General features: G+C 43.9%; 1 non-coding gene across 1 annotated transcript; it reads left to right on the top strand.

The window, feature by feature from the left end:
• The first annotated feature begins 1848 nt into the window (after nt 1-1848).
• LOC112408331 (U6 spliceosomal RNA) lies at nt 1849-1957 on the top strand. The gene has a single exon (XR_003004930.1). It is a non-coding gene; the product is annotated as a U6 spliceosomal RNA (small nuclear RNA).
• Nucleotides 1958-7765: the final 5808 nt, after the last annotated feature.

The raw sequence follows: 7765 nt of genomic DNA on the forward strand, positions 1-7765 counted from the left end.
CAGGGATCGAACCCGTGCCCCTCTGCAGTAGAAGTGTGGAGTCTTAACCACTGGACCATCAGGAAATTCCCTCATGCTTCATTCATGAATCTGTAGTGAGTTATAATCCACACGTGGTGCTGGGGCTATAATAAAAATATCCTCAAGTTAAAATAATAAAATGTAAATATAAAATCCTCAACATTAAAAATCACAAAATAGGGCTTCCCTGGTGGCGCAGTGGTTGAGAATCTGCCTGCTAATGCGGGGGACACGGGTTTGAGCCCTGGTCTGGGAGAATCCTACATGTCACGGAGCAACTAGGCCCGTAAGCCACAACTACTGAGCCTGCGCGTCTGGAGCCTGTGCTCCGCAACAAGAGAGGCCGCGATAGTGAGAGGCCCGCGCACCGCGATGAAGAGTGGCCCCCGCTTGCCACAACTAGAGAAAGCCCTCGCACAGAAACGAAGACCCAACACAGCATTAATTAATTAATTAATTAATAAACTCCTACCCCCAACATCTTCTTAAAAAAAAAAAAATCACAAAATAAATGTGAATGAGTTCTACCAATAAAAAGGTGAGCTTATTCAAAGAAAAAGTATAGGGTCCCTTGAGGGTATATAAAACGTCACCCAAGCTGGGGGGTGAAGGGGGGGTTGGAAACGTCTCCTTGAGGACGAGACATCCCAGTTGAGATCTGAGATAAAGAGGATTTCACCAGGAGGACAGGGGTGAGGATGCAGTTGAGGAGAGAGGATTTCAAGCAGAGGGGAGGCCTACGTGAAGGCTCTAAGGTATGTTGAAGACCAGTGGTTCCAGGAGGTGAAAGGTGAGCTGACATTCTTGATCCAAGGGCAAGTGCACAAACAGAGCTGGAACAGAGGCAGGGCTGGATCTTACAAGGCCTTGTGAAGTACGCTTAGATTTTGAACTTTAGAGCAAGGGGATGTCAGGATGATTTTAAGTTAGAGGAACATCATTTTTCCATGTGCATTTTTAATAGAAAATGGATCATAGGAACAAATAGGAACCAGTGGAGACCTACTGGGAAGCCCTAACAAAACATCCAGATGAGAGATACCGGCAGGTGGGTCTGGGGCAGTGGTTATTATATATCACCTGAAGCAGTCTCCAAAGGCTCTCGTGTAATTCCTAAGCCCAAGCATAAAGCAATGAAATGGATCATCAATGCAAAGGAGGGAGCAGGGCTGAAGCAACAGGCCCCAGACAAGGAATTCACAGCTATGCTCCCCGTTGCTGGGGACAGAGTAAGGTAAGGTCACCTCCACTAGTGCAAAGAAGAGAGGAAGAAAAAGAAAAAGTTTGGTGCATACTACTGCCTGTGCTGAAGCTTTGAGCAAGTTACAGCCCCAGGAGGACAAAAGGACATGGATATAGAACAGATTCCTCACCACCACGAACTGAGCCAAGCTGCCTGCCAGTTCTGTGACCAGCTCTGTAATAGCCCCAAATCACTGCAGGACCAAAGTTCTGAAAAACAATTATAAGCCTGGATCTGGGCAGGGGGCCCCAGAGAACAGGTGGAAGAAATCTGAAAACCACTAGAGAGGGAAGGGTAAGCCAAACGGGGAAAAACTAATTCAATGAAAGAAAGCCAACAAAATCAACAATCTGAATAAAACCAATGCCAAATTAAATGCATCTTCTAGAATACTATAGAAATATTTTATATATATATATATGAATAAATTTCATTTTAAAAGTATAAGAAATTAGGAGACAAAAACAGTAAGAAATGAAACATGAACAAATGGATATAAGTAATTTTAAAGCTTGGAAGTAAAAAGATTGTCATTAGTATAATAACAAATAAATGGGACAGACTCTAGTCTAAACAAAACCAAAGTGTTCACTTCGGCAGCACATATACTAAAAAATTGGAACGATACAGAGAAGATTAGCATGGCCCCTGCACAAGAATGACATGCAAATTCGTGAAGCATTCCATATTTTTGGACATGGAAGCAACCTAAGTGTCCATCGACAGGTGAATGGATAAAGAAGATGTGGCCCATATATACAATGGAATATTACTCAGCCATAAAAAGAAATGAAACTGAGTTATTCATAGTGAGGTGGATAGACCTAGAGTCTGTCATAAATAAGTCAGAAAGAGAAAACTAAATACCGTATGCTAACACAGTGGTTATGAAGAACCTAGGGGCAGGACAGGAATAAAGACACAGACGTACAGAATGGACTTGAGGACACAGGGAGGGGGAAGGGTAAGCTGGAACAAAGTGAGAGAGCGGCATGGACATATATACAGTACCAAACGTAAAAAAGATAGCTAGTGGGAAGCAGCCGCATAGCGCAGGGAGATCAGCTCAGTGCTTTGTGACAACCTAGAGGGGTGGGATAGGAAGGGTGGGAGGGAGATGCAACAGGGAGGAGATATGGGGATATATGTATATGTATAGCTGATTCACTTTGTTATAAAGCAGAAACTAACACACCATTGTAAAGCAATTATACTCCAATAAAGATGTTAAATAAATAAATATATAAATAAAAATAAATAAACAAAACCAAAGAGAGAATATCGTATAATCAGAAAACTTGCTAAGAGACTAGAACTTAATTATTCCAGTCACTAAAAAGAAATGACAATTATGTAACATGAGAGAAGTGCTAATTTTCACTCCAACGGCAATCATATTACAATACATAAATGTATCAAAGTAACACATTGTACACCTTAAATTTACACAATGTTATATGTCAATTATATTTCTTTTTTTAATTTTAATTTTATTTATTTATTTATTTATTGCAGGATCTTAGTTCCCCGACCAGGGGTCGAACCCAGGCCCCAGCAGTGAAAGCGCCAAATCCTAACCACGGGACCTCCAGGACATTCCCCAGTTATATTTCAATAGGAAAAAAAAAGGTGTGGGAAATTGCCTTATTGTTCTAGGTTATTCACTTTTCCCTATATTCATGCCTTTTGATGTGTGACTTTGTGGTTGTTTGGGGGTTTTGTTTGGGGCGGGCTCTTTTTGCTGTTTTTAAAATATATAGTGTTAGTCCTTTTACATTAGTAATAATAATGAAAGTGAACCTTTATTAAGTGCTTACTATATGGAGGAAGTGTTCATTTGACTAATTTTCTTACAGGGTTTGTAGGGAGAATTAAATGCAGACATTTTTACATCACAAAAGCAGGAAACTGTTGAAAGTATTTAATATCCTACATGTGGTTTACATAGTTTGGTCCGTCAAACTGTGCTGTTGTTTTCCTTAGTGTGATAACAGACAAAATGTGGATGCCACATTTTAAGACTGACATGGGTAAACGAGAGTACTTCCTGAGGAAGTGATGGGATGGCAAGAGTATGGGAAACAAGGTCTGTAAGGACCAGTGAAAGGAAGTGAAGGTGTTTATACTAGAAGGAGAAGGCTTCAAGGAAACACAAGAACTGCTTTCAAACCCAACAAGACAGTGTGTGGAAAAGGGATTACATTTATTCTGAGTAGTTTGAAAGGACGAACTATAACCAATAAATGAAACGCATATGATAGTAGATTTTGGACCAAAAAAAAAAAGGAAAATGCACTAACAATTCAAGCTAACACGGAAGAACCTGCTGCGTGTGAACCAGTGGGTTTCTATTACTGGATGCCCATGAAGATCAGAGCTTTGGAGAAGCAATTTGTAAATTAAGTTAAAAATTATACCGGATGATATGAAAAGACTCTTCTAAATCTAAGCTAATATATGACATCACCAATATTATAATCCCTTTGTTTCACTACACCTGCTACTGGATATTGAAATATATGCTTTATATATAAATCTCCAAAATGCACCTATGGTGAGGTCAGTCTGCATAAAAGTGATGTTTATGAACTTCAAATAGACACTACACTGAGTGAGGATGAGAGGCTATTGCTGAATTAGCGATTCATCATTTGGGAAAGAATGGACCTTTCCAAAGAAATATAGAACAATATTTAAAGTCTACAAAATGAAAGTGTATTAGACCATATATCTACTTCTTGTGCACCTTTAGTATATGTTTAAAATCACCATATCCACTTTTGACCAAGCCTCAGTTCTGTCCTCTGCTGAGGATTTAAGAAATCTCATAAAGTAGAGGCAAGAAGAGCCCCCACCCTCAGTCTCAGGAGCCAGCAGGACTCTGAACCCTCCAGGGGATAAGAACAGTCCTGCTTCTGGCCCAAAGCACAGGGTGTCCCCCCACACCCATGCTCTCCAGGGAGGTAGACGTGACCTATTCATAGTAAGGAAGAAAAATTCAGAGGACTTAAGTGTGCCAAGAAGGGTCTTTTTTTTCTTTCTGAATCAGCAGCAGTTTGAATGCTCTAGCTTAGTGCATTAGAATGGCCTTCAGGATGGGGTGGAAGAGGGAAAGGGGGAAAGAGAAGGTGCAGGACAAGGAGGTCCCTGGTGGGGTCACCTTGATTCGGGCGGTGGTCATCCAGATATGCACGTGAGATAAAATTGCATAGAACTAAACACACACACATATGCAAATACCGGTGAAAGCTGAATGAAACCTGTAGTCTGGTTACCAATTTTGTACCAATGTCAGTTTCCCGATTTTAATAATTTCCTAAAGTTATAAGAGATGATACCAATGGGGGAAGCTGGGGGAAGGTTAAAGAGGACTCTGTACTATTAATGCTACTTCTTGTGAGTCTAAAATCATTTCAAAATAAAAAGTACAAAACAAAAGAAAGGAGGAGGAAGAGGAAGAGGAAAGGGGAAGAGGAAAACTTGCCTCAAAGCTGTGAATGAAGAGGGAAATACGAAAAAGAGGGAGAGAAGGCGAACCCCCAGAGAGCTGGACTGCCTGTTTCCTGGATCCCCTAGTTGCATGAAGTCCCTACGAGGCTTCCTTCTCTAGCCTCACCTCCCTCAAGTCCATCTTCCTCTGGGCCACTGGATATACTTTTTAAAAATCTGACCAGGTCTCTCTCAAGCTTACCCATCATTAACAGGGCCCTCTTACCCCCTGCTCCCCCCACCCCATGGACTTGGCTGTCTGGGGATGCCTGCACAAGCCTTGCCTTTTACTGCTTCTCACGTGGCTCAGCTGATGCCACTGCCTGTTACACCCTTTCCCTCCCCCTTCAGCAACTCTGCCTCCTCTTTCAAGTCATCAGCTAAGTAACCCAGATTCTGAGGTGTCTCTCCTCCCCGTCCCAGGGCTGAGCTAAGTCCCCCTCCCACGTGCTCTGCTTGCTTGGGTCCGGGAGATATTCAGTTCTGTCTGTCTGGGCACCATCGACTCAGAACAGGAGCCCAAACAGTCAGAATGGAGGCTGGACACAAGCAGCAGGTTTGGCTAAGCCCAACAGGCTGAAGGACTTTCAGGGGAATTCCCCTTCTTCACCCCTCAATCCAGCACATTGTCTTGAAACGACAAGTTCATGTCTCCCCCCACCCCAGACTGAGAGCTCCTCAAATCAGGGATAATCTTTCTTCTCTGGACCCTTGGAGCCTAGCAGAGCGCCCACCACAGGGTTGGTTCTCAACAAATCTATGTTCTGATTACCTGACCTAGAAGACAGACTTCCTGGCCACATGTTTCTTAGAAGCAAGCACTTCACGTCCAAATCCATAAGGCAGGATGAGTAGCCTTTTCCTGAGACTGTAAAGAGGCAACCAGAGAAGTCACTGCTTCCAAAGTGGGTGCAGCATCCGGGTTGAACCAGAGGGAGGCCATGGAGGCCGAATTGCCAGAGCCAATGGCGTGGCTCCTGCCAGGACAGTGACCAGCCACACAGCCAAGGCACGGGCTCCTCAGAGACCTGGGAACCTGACCAGGGTGGAATTTTCCTGAACACAGAAAGAGGAGCATCTCCCATAAGTAGAGAAATTCATCAAATTTATAAATGTGCTGATGCAATAAAGCACCACAGCAGCAAAAAAGCAGTAGCAATTAAGGTTGAAAGCTGCACGCATTTCAAAAGCGACCCGTCCCTGCAGCTAGCCTAAGTGTAAATACGGGGCAGCAACAGGAGACCCAGATCAGCAAGGACACGCAGGTAAGCCAAGGAGAGCGAGCACTACCAGGGCTGGCCCGTCTCTCACACTCCGGGGTGAGGTGGATGCCACAGCTAATTCTTCTGTAGTCTCTTCAAAGTTCCCCAGTTTTATCTGGGTACTTTCGCTGCGGAGCACAGGCTCCGGACGCGCAGGCTCAGCGGCCATGGCTCATGGGCCCAGCCGCTCCGCGGCATGTGGGATCTTCCCGGACCGGGGCACGAACCCGCGTCCCCTGCATCGGCAGGCGGACTCTCAACCACTACGCCACCAGGAAAGCCCTGGGTACTTTTTAAAAAAATTTTTATCTTATGTTGGAGTATAGTTGATTAACAACGTTGTGCTAGTTTCAGGTGTACAGCAAAGTGATTCCGTTATACATATACATGTATCTATTCTTCTTCGAGTTCTTTTCCCATGTAGATTATTACAGAATATTGAGCAGAGTTTATCTGGGTACTTTTCAATTTAGATTTCCAAACTTCTGAGTAACAGACACTCAGCTAAGGACAGTTAAAGGAGAAACAATTTAAAGTAGAGTGGAATTAGTCATCATCTCAGCCTGATGTTAACGCCCTTACTGTGACTGCCCATAACTGAATCTTCCAGGCCTCCAATCTCATAGACACTTGTTAGCCACTGGGGCTCTAACTTAGAGAATTCTAGACATCAGGCCTCCTCTGACCTTGCAAAGCCTCTGTGATTTGGCCTTAGGGAAGCCCTCAAGTATATATGACTCAGTAAGGCAGTTGCAGGGGAAGAAGAGGACAGTTCAGCCCAGTGATGCTTTTGAAAGGACCTGGGACTCATATACACCAAATATAAAGTCCTTCAGGCCACCGGGGCAAATCAGGCAGGTCAGGGCTTCTCCCCTTCAAACACATCGCTCAGACTGCCCCTTCTCCTTGAAGGCTGCCCTAGGCATCCACTGAGACCTCACCATTTCATTTGTCCAATTTTATTCTGGAAAGGAGGGCTCTCAACCAGCAGATATGGGTCTCCTCTCTCCTCCCCCTCCATTCCCCAGCCCTTTAGGATATCAACTATGAACAGCTGTATCCACCCATTGTGGGAAATGGAAAGCAGTGGGAACTGGGAAGGATGCTCACGTTAACTGAGGACCCATTTTGTGCCAGACACTTGTCACAGAGCATCTCACACAGAACAAGGAATAAAGGGCTTCACTAGCAAGTGAGAAAGATAACTCCCAAAAAACCCTTTTCAGTTCCAGTTTGATAATTTCTCTTTGTCATGTCCATTATTCTCTAAATTTAGGGTGGCCCCATGTAGAAGTAACTCTGCCACGATCGTTGCCTTCAGCTTGGAATCAGAGGAAGTCGGGTTTTTGCACCTTGCCTGGAGCTTCTGAAGGCTAATCTTGCCTCGAGTCAAAGGGGAATGCCCTGAGGTTTCTAATCGTGGGAGCTGAGGAATGCCTTAGGACAGGTCTGCTTTTCAAATATATTTACATTCCAAGGTAATGAATGGGCAGTACCTGGAAATTAGTCAGGGAAAATGTTATTTTTGGTAAATGCCAGCCTCCTGAAAAGCAGCCCTCCCTTTTCCTATTACTCCCACAATAGCTAAAAAAGAAAAGGGATGGACAGTGGGGAGAGGTCAGGAAGAAGCATCCGGGGTTATTTCCCAGCTGGGCTTTATGCAGGGAGTGGAGTAATAGTAAGTAAGGACAAGAGTGCTTAAATGAGAGAAGTCAGTGAAAAAGCAAAGTTTTTACAAGCAGGTGCCATC

Source organism: Neophocaena asiaeorientalis, unplaced genomic scaffold (assembly GCF_003031525.2).
Source record: "Neophocaena asiaeorientalis asiaeorientalis breed wild unplaced genomic scaffold, Neophocaena_asiaeorientalis_V1.1 scaffold142, whole genome shotgun sequence".
Taxonomy (NCBI): Eukaryota; Metazoa; Chordata; class Mammalia; order Artiodactyla; family Phocoenidae; genus Neophocaena; species Neophocaena asiaeorientalis.